The following is a 16,571-nucleotide window of genomic DNA, read 5'->3' on the forward strand; positions in this document are numbered from 1 at the left end:
GGGAACTTGCAAAAGGGATTTTTATTATTAAAAAATGCAGGACCCTTCTTTAAAGTAAAAAAGTACTATTTACTCAATTCCAACACCATATCTGATAAATTTCAATTTCATCAATCTCAATTTGCTCATCTAAGAACCTATGGAAATTTTAGGAGATATTATAGACCAATCAGCTAGTCACCAAATGAGCCCACACCTGACAAATGAGCCTACTCCCTCCCCACCCTTTGGGAATGGTCAACTCAAGAAACCAGAAGACTCTCTTCTCCACACACCCCCCCTCCTCCGCACAAAAAAGCTTGTTCCCATCGAGAACATGTCTGGCTCCTACACGCCCCTCCAGCTGTACAAACCTGGTCACAGACACCCAGAACCCACACATACACAAACATGCAAGGTTGCTCCCACCCCCTCCACACACCCTGGAAACCCACCTGCGAAAAGGCTGTCTGCGGTGAGCACAACTGGCTCCCCATCTAGATGTGGGGGTCCTCTCCTAACATGGGGCTATTGTCTGAGTTAGAAGGAACAAATTAAAAATGGAAAAGATTCCCAGAAGTCATTAACCCCAAATAAGAAGGGCCTGATGTTGGTTCCTATTGGTGAAGACACGTGTTAATGGGCATGAAATCTGGAGGGAGGGCCATTGGCCTAGGCTGGCGGTGGCTGTCGGCGGCAGGGGCAGTCACCACAGGGCTTGGAGCACTCAGGGGCGACGGGCAGCTGGAGCCACCCTGTGGCCAGCTCAGGAGGGAAGGGGAGGCAGAGAAACACAACAGAAAGGGTGGTCCCACGAGCAGGAGGCACCGAGGAAAGAGGAGAGATTTTAACAAAGAGAAAAAGGAGGAGGGCAGAATGAGAAAGGGAGGGCTGGAGATCGAGAAGCCCCGGGGAGAGGAAGGGAGGCGCAGACAAAGACAGCGGCAAGCCGACAGCGGGATGGACCCACGCCGCCAGACTGGAGCGTCCCAACCCCGGCCCGCTGGGGCTCCTGTCAGCTGCTGAGGTCACTGACATTGACCCCCTGGGGGCCACGGCCAGAGCGCACAGGGAGCAGGAGCGGAGCGCCGGACGCGGCTCGCCACCCCCCGGGGGCGATGGCCGGCGCGGGGGAGGCGGATGGAGGAGCCCACTCTTTTTCTTCTCCTCCCCCCTCCCTGCCCTTAATGGCTCGGTAATTGATTGGCCCCGCGTCCTATTTTCACCGCGGGCGGCCGGCGCCAGAGGTCGGCTAATATCAATATTTCCCGCGGCTGCTCCGCGGTCTAGATCCTCCTGCTCCAGGCCGCCCCGCCGGCCGAGAATTTACCTTTGGTTTAACAAGAAGTGGGAGCTGAGTCAGGGATTAGGGCTTGTCAAGTCAAGTCAACACAAATAAAAAAAAAAAAAGGGGGGGGGATGGGGAAAGAGGAAAGACATTCGTCAACTCGGGGAGCAATCACGACAGCCTGGGGTTAATTGTGGGAAGGAGGAGGGAGGAAGCCAAGGAGGGAAGAGGCGGCGGCAAAGAGGCAGGGCAGGGAAGAGATGAATGAGGAGGGAGACAGAAAGGGATTTTAAAAGACCATGGAATCCTTATTCCTGTGGTTGGCATTTGAAGCCATCTGTAATTGGCCATTTTCCTTCTTCCCACCCACCTTGTCACCCCGCAGCCACCAACACCACTCACACAGGCACCCCTGCAGCCTGACCCATTTCCTTACCTCTCCCTCCCCCATAATATTTTCTGGTCCTACTTTAAGTGGCTCTTTCTCTCCAACCAGATGTGACTCATTCAAGGCAGAGAGAAGAACTAACATTTATGGAGTATTGCTGTATGCCAGGCACTGTGCCAGGTGATAATCAAATATTAGCTCATTGAACCTCCTCAACAGCCCAGAAGACAGGCTCCATGGGTGCAGGGCAGGGGCTGTCCACTCCCCTCGATGCACAGCACCCGGCTTCCTTCGTGTAGCTCATTCACAGTGGCGATGTGTTGAAAGATGGAATGAACGTACAAGCAAACGGCAGCCAGCCCATGCAGCACAGACACTGTGGACGCTCGGTGAGCCTGAGTGGGTTGCCCAAAGCCATACACTGTCCTCTCTTCCACTCCTCCTGTCTTCACTTCTTGTTGAGTGATTACCTGTAGATGATTGGTTTGTGGTTCTTTATTAAAGACGGTGTAGAGACTCACGTTCCGCACTGGGATGCAGGACCAGGAGGTGGTGGCAAGAGACTTTGTGAGACAAAGAGCAGGGCAGCCAAGAATACCGTCCAAGTGGGAGTCCTCTTAGCAAACCATGGGGATCTCCACCTGTCCCTACGCCCCATTCTGCCCACAGCCCGAGCTGCAGGAGTCTGTCGATGAGCATCCCATGAAGTGCCCGAATTTCCCAGAACCTCACAGGGCTAACGGTACTCCCCCAGCAAGCCTGTCTCCCCAGGCTGGATCACCAAACTTCCTATCCTCGGTCAGAACTGTGCTTGTGTGTCTCAGGATCTCAGAGCTGGGGCAGCCTGGGGATTGGAACACATGGTGGGTCCAAGTGGTAAACAATGACACTGGTTCCTCCAGGACACTGACCTCACCTGCAGGGGAGGTAGGGGGTATGAATGGATTTCCTGATACCCCAGAAGAACATCTGGGGTCCCTGTGAACCCTGCTCCTGGCCCCAAGAGACCCAAAAGAGGGTGAGTGGATCCAGATCAACTCTGACCTTTCAAGAGCTGCCCAACAACTGAATCTCTTAAAGCTTCTGCAGATCCATGGGGTCCCTGTGTCTGTTCCTACTGTGATCTGAGTACTGAAGGCTCCCAAACCCAGCACATCTGCACATGTGCCCTGCCACACAGTGAGCCCTCAGGGAAACAGAAAGAGGAAAGCTAAGCAGTCCCCACCCCCACGTTCCCAGTCTAGTTGTAGAGAACAAACCTGTGCACTGCCAGTCAATTACAGAACAATGTAAGGGGGCGTTACATCATCCTGTGGTTCTTTACACTGAGAATTCAGCAGAGTTCAGAGACAGAAGAGCTCAGTGTGGCCGGACTGATTGGGATGGTTTTGTGGAGGAAGGGGGACAGGGAAGGGGTGAACGCAGTGCCAGAAACTAGAGGTGGATGGAACTGATGAAGGGACCTGGGAGACTGGAAGTTACCCTGTAGAGTGAGCTCAGAGAGGCTGGAAGGAAGCCAGAGAGCAGAGATATATGGCCCCAGGGCCTTCAGTGGGCCCTGCTGCCCCATCAGCAGGTGTAAAGTGAGGATGGGGCCTCCGTGATGGCCTGGGGCTCTGTCAAACAAACAATCCTGCGCCTGTTGAAAATTCCTCGGAGCCCTCCCTCAGCTCTTCTCTCAATCTCCCTGCTAATGTGAGTGAGGAGCATCATGACTTTTACAGATATGATTCATTGCCCCCTCCAACACACACACACACGCACACACACACGCACACACACCTCTATCTTGTCCACCTGGCAGAGTCTTAGCAGACAGATAAGTATATTTCTCCTTGTGGTTGATTCCCGGATCCCAATCTCAGTCCATCCCCCATCGGTGTCAGCTCTCTCCCTGAGTCCTGGTCCGGCTAGGGGCATAGGGAGATGTGTGCTCCCTGCTGCCTGGGGCTTATGCCTGGCCCAGGCCAGCATAGAAGAAGCCAAGTTGGTCACTGTGCTAAGTGGTAGACAGTGGAAGGCAAGGGCAGGCGTACAAGGACAGGAAGAGGTTGCAGGGATCATAAGAAGTGGGACCAATGTAGAACATAATCCAAGAGCTGCCCTTTAGTGAGGTCTCACCACTCTGTGCTAGCCACCGGCTTCCATGAACTCGCTCAGTCTTCACATTTCTACCAGAAGGGAGGTGCTGTTTCTCTTCTCTTACAGATGGAGAAACAGAGGCCACAGGAGGTTAAGAGCAGAGGTTAGTGGCAGAGACGGGGTTTGACCCCTGGGCTGCCAACTTAGGAGCCTCAATTCTTAAACTCACTGGTGCTGTGTGATGATAACCTGCTGTAACCAGGTGGCTGGAGAAGACAGCAAGTCCCTTTGTGACTTCATAAAGAGGGAACTCGATTTTCCCGTATTCCAGAGGGGGTACGTGAGATGGTGTCCCCTGCTCTCTGTGACTGTCACTCCTTCAGCCCTCCTGCCTGCTTGGCAGGATGAAGGACAGGTTTTCATAGTCAGACAGGAGAGGCCAGGGTCATCGCCGGCAAAGGCTCACCCAGCGCTGCTCCTGCCGCCCAGACGTGTGCTCTGATCGTCCGCTGAAAATGTCACGCGGGAGACAGGCACGCTCTGATCTTCAGAGAGCTGCGGTGCATCTGTGATGACATGTGGGCATCAAGATTTGCATATTTATTATAGATAAGCTGTCAAAATGTATGTTGTCAATTTCACCTTATACTCCAGATTTAATGGTGCGCGTAAAGGACAGAAAATCTTTAATATTAATATTAATATGATTTTAGATTATAAGACCGCATTGTAGATATCAATCAGCCAACCCTTAAGGACATGTCACTCGAGTTGATATAGTTTATAGAAAATTAATGTAATCCATCCTGTATGATCTATTACAGGGGCATGAAGAGAAAAAAGAGCGTGTGTGCTTGGGGCGGGGGCTGGGGGGCCATTGTTACTTGCCACAGTTCTCCATACGTGCTCATTTGTGTTCGTGCCTGATGTTTCAGGAATTGGCGGATTTCAGACTCGGCACGGACCTTGGGGATCCGCCATGCCAATGCTGTCACTTTGCTAGGAGGAAAGGAAGGCCCAGCAAGGGGAGTGATGGGGCCACCGTCACTCAGCTTGTTGGTGGCAGAGGTGGGCCTGCGCTTTGTGAGGGCTCTCTGCACGTTGCCCAGTGTGCCCCGTGACTCCCTGATATACTCCCATCCTCCCCCTCATCCCCAGTTATAGGAGGCTGCTCGGGAAGGTGGCTTCTTCATCTGTTTCAAAAGATTCCAGGGATCCCCTGGTCTTCGAAGGACTCCTCCCCTTGAAGAGGGGCCTGCAGGGCCTTGGCCATGGACAGAAGGGCTTTCCTGGTGATTGCAGAGGTGCCAGGATGGTCTCAAAGCCCCCACTGCTCACTCTTCCCGTGTTCTGACACCTGAGGCTTTGGCACTGACACTCTTCTTATTTAAATCATGGACTAAACATCTATTAGGGGCATGGCAGTATGATGGGAATAGAGTGACCACCAAGAACTGTTCTCTCTGGGTGGGAAGGGATAATCCCAGGAACGTCTTAGAACCTGGGCTGAAGCCCCTGCCCCAGCCTGAGGTGGTGCCATCAGCATTAGTTAAGCCCTAGGGTTTCTGAAATGGACCTTTTTGTTCCCAAGTGCCATCCAGGCTAGATGAGGCCTCCAGGGAGCAGCAGTGGCTCCTGGGCTCCCAGCTCTGCTCTCAGGTCCTGTTGTCCCCATTGCCTACCCAGCCACCCACACCCAGCTGCCTTCAACTATGCAGAAAAAACTCAACTTTATTTTCCATGCAACCGCCCAAAGTCTATAGCCCTCTGCCAGCTGGGTCAACAGGTAACCCAAAGCCCATCCAGATCTGAGAGACCAGCTCCAAAATCTGTTCCCTTAGTTGCTCAGCTATAAGACAATGGCTGACCAAATAGTTCTTGTCTAGGCCTTCATGTCTACACCATAAAATGCAAATGAAAAGACACACGCTGTGTACCTCACACACTGTTGGGCACGACCCGAGAAAGGTGGCAAACACATACAGCACCAGGTGTGGTTTCTGCAGCTCCGGGTCTGGAACCCTGGCACTGCTGGACAGTAATGTAGACAGAAAGGAGGGGCTGTTCCCGGGAGCTTCAGTTGGGGGAGATGGGCAGCCCACTCTTCTGGGGTGAGGCTCAGCTAATCCGGGTGCCCAGGGCTTGAGGGGAGAAAGTACAGACTAGGGAACATGAGAGACAGTATCCCTGGTCTGCAGGCCTCCACTTCTCCAAGGGCCTCAAGTTGGCTCTCTGGAAGCCCTTACCTTACCCAAGGATGTGGAAGCAACAATATGTTCGTTCCTGAATGTCCACAGTAACCCCCTCACAAGGCTCAAGAAAACACCTGGTCTCTCCCCAGGCTTCCAGCCCAGGAATCTTCCCCTCAGCCCAGGCCCCAATCCTTGCTCAGTTTCCCCCGTTCACTCCCTCTCCCTCTCGAAGAATCAGGCAAGTCCTGGTCATGGTAGTTCACGACGGTGGGGCTTATAAACCTCCCATACTTCTTATCGGAAGTAAGACCAGGCCTATCAGGGCTCCATAAATCACAGAGGCATAGAGGGTGGGCGAGGCCCAGGCCACTGGGGAGACACAGGGACCTGAATGGACCCAGCCGGATAGACACGCTCTGGGCTGCACACAGATCTCAGCATCTTACTTACATACCACAGCAGATGATCAACACCTGAAGCATTTTTCATCCTGTTCAGACTACAAAAGCTTCCTCGGATACTTCTGTGTTAGTGATTCCGTACAACGGCAAAATGCTGATAGGAGAATTTTTTTTTTCTTTTTTTAATCTTCCACCAAGGGCTGGGAGAAAGATGACCCAGAGAAGGGGGAGGGAAGTACAAATGAAGCCAGACAAAATGAGGAAGGTATGCCATCCTTGAGCACGCTTCTTTTTCCCAGGAAATGTAGCAAGTCATGTGAGTGTGAGGGTTTGGATCTGGGAGAGTGTGGCCATCCCTACTAACCCTGTTGGCTCAGAAACCCACCAGGCTCACCCCATCCCTCTCTCCTCATCACCCGCTGCTCTGGGGCCCAGCTATTAAAGGTTTAAAGTGGAGTGAGTGGGGACAAACCTGAGCATCCAGGAAGAGAGGAAACACAGGTGGGGCCAGGGCGGCAGCCCTGCTCTGGCCAGGTTCCCACACTGTCCTCCTCTCTGTGGGCTCTTAGCACCTCCAAGGGGAAGTAACAGGAGACAGTTCTTGGCTCCCTCAAACTCAAGGAGTCTTAATCTGATGCTCTCAGCCTCCTGTGGGTGTGGCGGATGGTGGAGTAGGGGGTGGACCATGATCAGTTTGAAGAGATCTCGTGATCCCCTAAAATTGTATGAAAATGGCGTATGTGTGCATGTATGCCTACATGTGTGGGTATATTCGTGCCTGTGTGTGTACTGGGGACATTTTTCCAGGAAGAATGCCTTCAGAGTCCCTCAGATTCTCAAAGGGCAAGGGACTCCTCTGAACCATTAAGGAACTCCTGGGCTTTCCCTCCAGCTGCTGAGCTGTAGAGTCAGGGCCTCATGAGGCAGGCAGTGGGCTGCCCGGTGCGCAAGGCAAGACCCTGCGCTTCGTAAATCAAACTCCAGCCAGAACAAGATAGCTTGCCGGTGACAAGGGTGGGAGGTGTTCTCCAGGGCCCGGCAGCCAGTGGGGGATGAGCAGGCTCTCTGTGTGGGAAGGAAACCAGAAGGGCATCCCAGCGGGCTTTGGCTCTGAGCACATGGCTTTCTCGCAATCTCTCGTCCTTTGTGCCCCGTGGCCCGCCAGGAGGTTGTTTTCTCTCCCTGACCCCGTCTGTTCAGCTCTGTGTCACCAATATCTGTTTTTATGTATTCTTGGGTCCCCTTTCCTTCGTTTCCTCCATTAATACTTCTCGTTCAGGGGAGGATAAACAGGGTCATAATCACGCCATAAAGTGAGTGAGCCACAGGCTGCGTGTCGCTTATTGCCCAGGGGTCTGCTAATTGGAATTTATAAAGTTCAATAAAAACTATAATCCAATAAGGGCTGAAAGTCTTCTTCATTTATCTTAGGGGTAATATTCTCCCTGCCCGCCCACCCGCCTGCCTGCCTGCCTGCCAGCCAGCAGGGAGGCCAGGGCACAGGGAGCAGGCACCAAACAGGCCTTCCCAGGGGGCCACAGAGTTCCTAAGAGTCGCTGGCCCTGAATCAACGGCAGGGTGGCCAGCTAAGGGAGAGTGGAGGGCCCGGTGGGGGCAGCTCCCACCCAGTCAGACATGGTGGCCACACCTCAGAGGCTGGGAGACCTCTGTAGGTAGATAATGTCGTAGCATTATCTTTTATACCATTACAAACTTTCCCGGTTACGGCTCCCCCGACCCACGCAATTGCCTCCCCTCCGACCCCCAGCCTCTAGAAGAACTCAGGCGATCTACTGTAGAGAATCCTGTGTAAGGGTGTTGGGTGCAAACCTGGGATTGAAGGTGCCTTCCCTGTCCCTGGCCTCAGGAGTTCCCACAGAGCAAAGTGCCACGGTCACCGCATGGCATATACCCACCCAGAACTAGAGCTGTCTCAGTCACCCAACCTGTGCTCTATTGGCCACCCCCCACAGTGAGGGAGGCAAGAGAAGGTGGGGAAAGGGGTTCCCACAGCCAAATGGAGGCTCTGCGCCCTGAAGACAGTTAGAGAAATATGTCAGACAAAGCGGCAAACTAGCATTCTGGTTTGCCCCAGGGACACAGAGGTTTCCTGGACATGTGAACTTCCTGCTAAAACTGCAACAGAAGAATGGCACAAGAGGGCACTGTCTCCGACGTGGGCTGAGTGGTGGGGAAGGCAGATGGAGCTCACCTCCACCAGGCACCTCCTGGGAGGACCCATCACCTCTGCCTGTAGCCATTCTGGAAACATCACCTCTCCCTAAGTACCTCCTGCAAAAACCGTGGAGTTTCCCATCACCTTCCAGGAAGCCCTCATTTGAAAAATAAAATGAGTGCCCTCCAGCAGGAACACACCTGCACCCCAGTTCCAAATGCAAACAGCTGGCCCATTGCTGGGAAAGCCAGGGCTCCAGGCACTCTGCAAGTGGGAAGAGGGGCAGGGCTCTCAGCCGCTGATGCCAGCCTTCCAACCAGAACAGAAAGAGGCAACGACTAAGCCCCACGGCCGTCGGGGCTTACTGGGGACTAGGTGGAAGGGAGAGACCTATAGAGCCGCTGCCCCCACCAATCCCCATGCTGGGCTGGGGAGTGCGTGCATGTGCGATGCCAAAAGTAGATGGTGCAGCCGCCACAGCCTCCCAGGGCCCCACAGTCTCACATGGAGATAACAGAGGCCAATGCAGCTCTTGGGGGAGGAAAGGTTGGTCAAGAGGTGAACCAAGGAGGAGAATCCCAGTGACGTACCCCAGGTGCTAAACTTCTCAGAGAAGGGGACCCGACTTGGTCTTTGGGCTCCAGAAGGAACTCCAGGAAGAAAGAATGTCTACAAGTGATGGAAGAATGGTCCAGGAGGGTGGGGCAGAGCCCTGCAGCAGAGGGAACAGCACGTACCCGGGTCTGGAAGAGGGCAGAGGGGAAGGCGTGGTGCACCGGGCAGGCAGGGGCTGGGGCCTCTGCGCTAAGGAGAGTGCAAAGTCAGGAAATGATTTTTTGCCAGAAGAGGCATCTTTCCACCTGAGAACCAGAAAGATCTAATACCCTAAACCCACCTAATCTGTCTCCAGCCTCTCTCCCCTTACCCTTCATACCCTCATCATTCCTTCATTCATCCATTCATTCACTCATTCATTCGTTCCACCAAAGTGCATCAAGGGCCTCCAGGTACCCAGCCCAGTCCAGGTGGCAGGGTCCCGGCAGTGAGGAAAGCAGACCGAATCCCTGCTTTCCCATGGGGTCAAGTGTCCTCATCCAGATCATCCACCCTGGGTCCTGCCTCTGCTCAGGCCGTTCCCGTGCCCTGGCACGCCTTTCCTTTTCTCCACCCAGAACAGGCTTTTCAAGCTGGGGATCCCCACCCGCTTTGTGAAACTCCATCTGCCCTTTCTGATCATCATCTCTCTTCCCCTAGTGAAGCATCAAGAGCAGCAGCAGCCAGGGCCCACTCTCCCAGAACTCTCCAGGCCCCAGGCAGGAGGGCGGCACCCCTGTCTCTAACACTACTGCTGAGGCACTGATCCGGCACCAGCCTTCCCTACCCTTCCCTTCAGACTGTCAGCTGCATGAAGGAGGGGTCCCTGCCTCCCTCCAGTGCTGTTCTCACCATGCCACCTCCACTAGTTCAGAAGGAAAGAGAGCATGACTCATGACTCGTGCTTTAAGCTCCCTTTGGAGGGTGGGCCAAGAAACGCCAATTCCTACTACTTCTGTGCGGGAAGCCTTGGCCAAGGGAAAAAGGCCTTGAGAGGATGAGATCCTCAAGGAAGAAGGTCAGGACGGGCAGAAGGCTGGCGGGGGTGCAGAGAGATGCACGTAGCCGGGGGAGGAAAACTTGTTGCATCGGGAAATGATGAAAAGCAAAAACAAAAAAAGGGAATAAGGGAAGTCACTGGGAGAGGCAAGATGGAGTGTAATCTGAACCACAAACCCACCTCCTCCAGGCTCTGGAAGGCTTTTACTGTACTATAAAAACCACTGCCGAACAGCAAGCCTGCTTGATGACAAAGAGAGATAATTGGCTCTCATGCAGATTTAAGCCCAAAGTTATCAAATAATAATAGCACGCAGAAAGAGACACAGGCAAATGGGCCTGGAGAGCCCGCTTCTTCCAAAGGACGAGGATTTGTTAAAAGTATCTAAATTATGCTCCTGCAATGGAACAGGGAAATGGGGCATTTTTTTAAAGAAAGATTTTCTTTTAATGCTTGGATACATTTTTAAAAGTTCCTTTATAATTAGGGCTGTAATTTATATAATTTATTTTTAAAATATCCTTTTTTTAATTTCCACCCGGTCCAGTTAAAGTTGAACTGAAAAGCCCACAGTAAATGATTTTTTTAATAAAACCGTTTAAAGGAGCCCCAACCTGAAGCGGAATAGATATGTGGATTTTCAGAGAAGAGGGGGAAAAAATCATATATTGAAAAAATAAATTTCCTAACCCATTTTACACCCCAGATTTTATTACCACTGGAAGGTTTTTAAAATTCTAATTCCCTGTGCTTTCCTTAAACTGTTTGTTTACCACCAGGGGGGCTCCTTGGCTTGGGACCAAGAGCTCAATGGGTCAGCTTCGGATCAGTTTCAGATGCCTGGCCCAGGCAGTTTCACAACCCCCCTTATCCCTCATGTGATTTGTCTGTTTCTGCATCTACCTCCCTCTTCAAGTGAACTCTGAGCCCCCTAAGATCAATACCATGCTAGAGGGAGAAATCTCCCTTCTCCCCTCCTTAACACCCAGCACTGAGCTATGCATACAGTAGTTGCTCAATAAGTGTTTGCCAATGATGTGCCACACTATGGAGAGGCCCTAACCCGCCAACCGAGTGAAGGCCAGAAAACCTTCACAGGGAGCTGCGGTTCCTGCTATAACACCCTCTTCCTGACAGAGTGGTGAGGAGGTCATCTTTTCAGTGTTTAACCAAGGAGCCCCTCAGATGTGGGTAGAGGAGCCAAGAGCAGATCACTTGAACACCAGGGACAGAGAGCATAAGGGCTGTGGTTGTTTTGGCCGGGTCAGATGGGGCAAATGCAGAAAGAGGGACCAAGAGGAGCTGTCAACTAGACACACCGATGTCCCCCTCTTTCCAGGGACTTGCCCTGAGCATCTCCTATGTTTGCTGGGCTCAGCAGAACCATCACCTAAGAGATGCCCGCTCCATACCTATCAGAATGTGTGTGCACAAACACCTACACATCACCCGTACGAAGGGACAAACTTAGGTCCCCGTGAACCAATCAGAGGACACACAGGAGAGGTAGTTACGACTGTAACTGCCATAGCCGACAAGGGATGGAAAGGTTCATGAGCATTTACGGGAGGCTCTGTAGGAGGAGGGGGCATTGGAACTCGGCCTGAGAGCACAGGTTGGCTACACCTAAGCATAAGGACCAGGCAGAGTATTCGTTCTGGAGGCTGGGGGCAGTATGAGCACAGGCCTGATGGTGGGAATGAGCAGTGTGAAGAGCCTGGTAGATGAAACTGAAGGTTGGTGAAGCAAATGTAAGGATGGAGAAAATCAAACCCGCTCAGTAACAGCAGCCCATGCCCCGGCCAGGGATTCTCGGAGGCTTTCTCTTTGAGCAGTAGAGCTCTGCTCTAGTTCACACTGCCTCTCATCCACAGACACACGCTTGCTGAACCCTTACAGGACCACAGAGATGCCCATAAGGATGAAGTTTGCTCCCATTCCTGGGCTGCTCCCACCCTTTCTGGGGGGCCACCCCACCTCCCAGATGACAGACAAGCACTGAGTGAGAGAGCCTGGCAGGCGGCAGGGAAAGGCCATTACAGCTGGAGCAGCCCTGGCAGGCTTCTTGGAAGAGGGGAAACTAGAGCTTCCCCTTGGAGGATGAAGGGATCCATACTGGAGCGTGGAAGGGAGGGTCTCTGTTTCCTTGAGGTCTCCACAGTGAGACCACAGCCAGTTCAGGTGGGCAGCAGGTGGTGGGACAGGTGGAAGTTTTCTCCTCTCTTACTGAACCCCTGGGGGAGACCCCACCCCACCTTTCCCAGCCTCTGCAACCCCTTCCTTATGCCATTAGCTCCCTGCTCCTGCCAGCATGCACCCATGGCCCCCAAAGGCCAGTAAGTCCTTCTGCAGGGAGAAGGGGGTTTCCTAAGAAGACCAAGGCAAGGAAGAGGAGGGGGAGGAGGAAAGGAGAGAGAGAAGGAGGAAGAGGAGGAGGAAGAGGAAGAGTTTAATTGCCTTAAAGGAAGCTCTCTTGGTAGGGCTTGCACGGGGTGCTGTGGCTTAGCAGGAAGCCGTCTTGGACCGTGGGTCCTCTTGACCGTGCTTCTGTGCATGCTTCCCACCTAGATGCCTGGCTCTTGCCAGTGCTTGGGACGCTCATCAGCAAAGTATGAACTGTAGCTGAGAGACACTAGGAACAGTAAAGGGGCTGAGGAGTGACTTGAAAACAGGTCCTTCCTCAGAATACCACTGGAGGGTGGAAAACACCCTCCCTCCCGGCAGTCCCTTGCTTTCCCAGCCCAGGCAAGGATACAGGAGCACAGGTCCCCAGACTGCTGCTTCGTTGCCAAGGAGACAGCAATTACTCTGAGAGTTGTGTAGGGTTTTTCTGCCTTTCCTTCTTTCTTTCTTCCTGTGTTTAAATTCCGGGCCTGATGAACCGCAGTTGGCCCGGCTGTCCCCTTCCTCCACCCCCTAGCCCCTGCCCCCCAGCCGCTGACTCCGCATGAAAGGTCAGAAGGGCTGTAAACAGTTGCCTTCCAAAATGACAGATGCCCCCTGGTTGGGGTAGGCATGGCAGGAGAGAAACCATTTGTCAAAGTATTTATAAAGTGGGTGGAGATGCTGAAGTTGTATTCCCTCCAGGTTAAAAAAAGAAAAAGAAAAAAGGCAGAGAGCCACGAGGGAAACAAGAATCCAGCAACTTCTCTCACGACCCACTCTCCTTTTTTACCAGCCGGAGATGGGTATGAGTGTTCTGTGCCTGCAGAGATGAACAGACCTGTGTGCCTGCCCTCTGCGTGTTCACAGTTTGGGGGAGACTCACACCTGGGTAGTCAGAGGCAGCGTACAGGGTACGAGATGTGTTAGATGGGTGTGTGACACCAAGAATGTCACAGGCTGAGTTGGAGGAGAGCAGGCGTGGCATAAAGGGGCCTGGGCCTCATGTCCCGGGGGAGGCCCAGAGCCCGCTCTGTGGCGGAGGGAGTTCTGCTGGGGTCACCAAGGAGGTCTGGAGGAGTATGAGAACCCCAGAGCAGAGGCACCCTCAGTGCCCAGATGCCATCCCTATACGGCAGACCCGTGCCAGCTCTGGGGAAGAAGGACAGTGTTTCTGCAGTACTTTGGCCAGCTAGGCCTAAGTAATGTTCCGTTGGGTTGGGGCAAGGGCGTACCTGGTGCACCCTGAAAATCCAGGCTAGGATATTCCGCTCCTGTGTGGGGGACAGAGGGCAATGCCGTGTGCTTTAATGTGTTAATTTCCCCCTGATGCTTTCTTCCCTTTCCTCTTCTTTTTCAAAGTAACCATTATCCATTTTAAAATGTGCAATTCAGTGGCATTTAGTACAATCGCTATGTTGTACAATAGCCACCCCATCAAGTTCCGAGACATTTGTATCACCCCGAAAAGAAACCCCAAATGCATTAAACAGAGCATACTGATTAATCCATTCCTACCTCCTCCTAGTCCCTGGCCATTCCTAGACTTCCTTCTGTTTCAAAGGATTATGGACTGCATGTTCTTGATGTTTCATATGAGTGGAATCATACAATATGTGACCTCTTGTGTCTGGCTTCTTGCACTAAGCACATTTTCAAGATTCGTACATGTTGTGGCATGGAGCAGAATTTCCTTCCTTTTTATAGCTGTGTAATATTCCATTGTATGGCCAGATCACATTTTGCTTATTCATCACTTGATATAAATTTGGATCGTTTCTACTTGGGGGTTATTGTGAATAGTGTTGCTGTGAGTATGTTTGTACAAATATCTATTTGAATGCCTGTCTTCCCTTCTTTGGGGTGTAATTGTTGGATCATATGACTGATACCTTCTTACTTTTTTGTGAAGCTCCAGGCTGACTTTTCTGTTGCAAAGTCCCCAACTTGATTCATATTAACTCAACACTTATTGTGTGCATACTATGTATCATGCCCTCCCTAATTCTAGGAGCTACCCTGTCTGATAAATTGTAACCCCATTTTATAGATGACAAAGTTGAGGTTCGGATAGATTAGCTCTTGGGCCATCCAACTGAGAGGTGCCAGAAACTTAAATGCCATTTCCTGGATCTTTCTACCACGTCACACATGGCTCTCCCACATGGCCAGGGCACCCAGTGCCTGGATATCCCAGTTTCATGGTACTCATTGCAGAGCCTGAAGTGTCTAAGTGTTTAATTCCACGTGAGATCAATATCCTCTAGATTCTACTATAGACAGGTAGCTGCAGGTGCTAATATTTTTTTAATTGGAGGGGAGGACATAAAATTGATGGCATTCTTCCACTAAATTCATTTTTGTAGAAGTGAGCTGGGGAAAAGCAAACTGAAGTCCACTTCAGTGGCTGAAGCCTAAGCCCTGCCAGTGTGGGGAGACTGGTGTGACCTCAGAAATGTCAAGATGGGACTTTGGGGTGGAAAGACCACATCATGGCGGGAACAGCACCAGCAGAAATCTCAGGAGGCAGAAGAACGGGTGGAGGCAGCAGCAGAGGTGATTCTAGGAGGAGGTGAGCTGCAGACTGCAGAGACAGCTGTTCTCTCACCAAGGATAGAGACAAATCTCAAGGTCTGTGCTGGCAAACGCAGAGTGACACGGCTTGTCCCTGAGGGAAAGGACCCTCCCCACCTCCCACTTCTGCTTCCCCAGCCAGGAGAACATGGTTAGCTAAGAGGACCCACCGAGGGCAGTGAGGGGCTTCAAGCCCCCAGGCCACCAGACCACCTTTGCTCACAGCATGACCTTGAACAGCATACTCGCAGATGTGATGGGAGCAGCTGGCTCTCATCCCCTGCGGCTGCACCTGTGGCATTTGTCAGCCTGGAGTACAGGCATGCCCCACCGATGCATACTTAGTGCCATCCATCAGCCCTGCAGGAGGTGGGGGGGGGGGGCACCACTCCACACTTACCTCCCTAGCACTCCACCCGACCCCCACCCTGCAAAAGACCTCAGCTGCTGAGTGCGTGATGAGACCACAGCCCCAGACCTGGACACCTGCCCTGTAATTCTGTCAGGCAATTAGCACAGCAAATGGGCCCAGAGGGCCCTGCCTGTAGGGAGTCACCCTCCTGCCTCCAAATGCTTTCCCCTGGCTCAGGCCATGTGCTGATTCCAGACTGATGTTGCACACACACCGCTCCCTCCCCAGTGCTTGCAACCAGAATCTCCATTAGCTCCGCCGCCTCTGGTGTCTTAGGCGTTTGAGGTGCCCCGATCAAACCCACCCTGTCTCACCTGCCAGGGCAACTCAGCACCAGATTCCAGCCAAATCAGGGATGAGAAATAAGAGAGGGAGGAGCCCAGATGAGGCCTGCCCAGAAACTCTGGGGAGAAGATGGCCACTCTTGCAAACAGCAAGAGGGAAACACAGCAAGTGATGATGGAGTTGTACTGGGCAGGGGCAGGGTGGAGAGGAGAAACCCACTTTGGAGATGTTGGTGGGATAGGTGAGATTGAAGGAGGAGAATATAGAACTCCCAAATTTCTGGCTTGGGAGTGCCAATCACCCATGTGAGGGAGTCCAGGACCAGGGCAGGTGTAGACAAAAAATGGGTGCCCTTTTGCTTGGGTTGAATGTGAGGCGCCATGCGTCCTCCAGGCCAAGATGTTCACCAGGGATGGTGTATCGGGGAGATGGACACCAGGTCGCTGTGGCTTAAGGGCCATATAGGAACCACCGTGATTCCAGATGAAGAGAGTGAGGGGCAGGGACAAGCAGGTATGATACCAGGTCTGCTCTCAGTGAGTTGACTTCTCACCAAGAAGCCAACATGTAAATTCCTCGAACGTGGAGACTTGACTCAGGGGGATGACGGACACCAATGTCACAATGGAGGCAAGGTGAAGAAGTATGTGTTGGTTTGGGAGGAAATAGGAGGTCACAGAAGGTTTTAAAGCAAGGGAGTGACAGATCCGAAGCTGGCCTGAGATTGAAACACTGAAGGCCAAGGGACAAATTAGGAGGTTATTGTAATGGCCCAGACAAGGGAAGATATGTCAGGAGATAGCAGCCAGGAGCTCGCC

General features: G+C 52.5%; 1 protein-coding gene and 1 long non-coding RNA gene across 51 annotated transcripts in view; one reads left to right on the forward strand and one right to left on the reverse strand.

The window, feature by feature from the left end:
- CELF4 (CUGBP Elav-like family member 4) overlaps window positions 1-16,571 on the forward strand; it is a 297,460-nt gene that overhangs the window by 39,253 nt on the left and 241,636 nt on the right. The gene's annotated exons all lie outside the window — the stretch shown is intronic.
- LOC121033001 (uncharacterized) lies at window positions 1,774-4,472 on the reverse strand. The gene is made up of 2 exons (XR_005791650.1): window positions 3,777-4,472; window positions 1,774-2,571 (listed from the first exon to the last, which is right to left on the reverse strand). It is a non-coding gene; the product is annotated as an uncharacterized LOC121033001 (long non-coding RNA).

Source organism: Herpailurus yagouaroundi, unplaced genomic scaffold, assembly GCF_014898765.1.
Source record: "Herpailurus yagouaroundi ecotype Mexico unplaced genomic scaffold, PumYag 142, whole genome shotgun sequence".
NCBI classification, from domain to species: domain Eukaryota; kingdom Metazoa; phylum Chordata; class Mammalia; order Carnivora; family Felidae; genus Herpailurus; species Herpailurus yagouaroundi.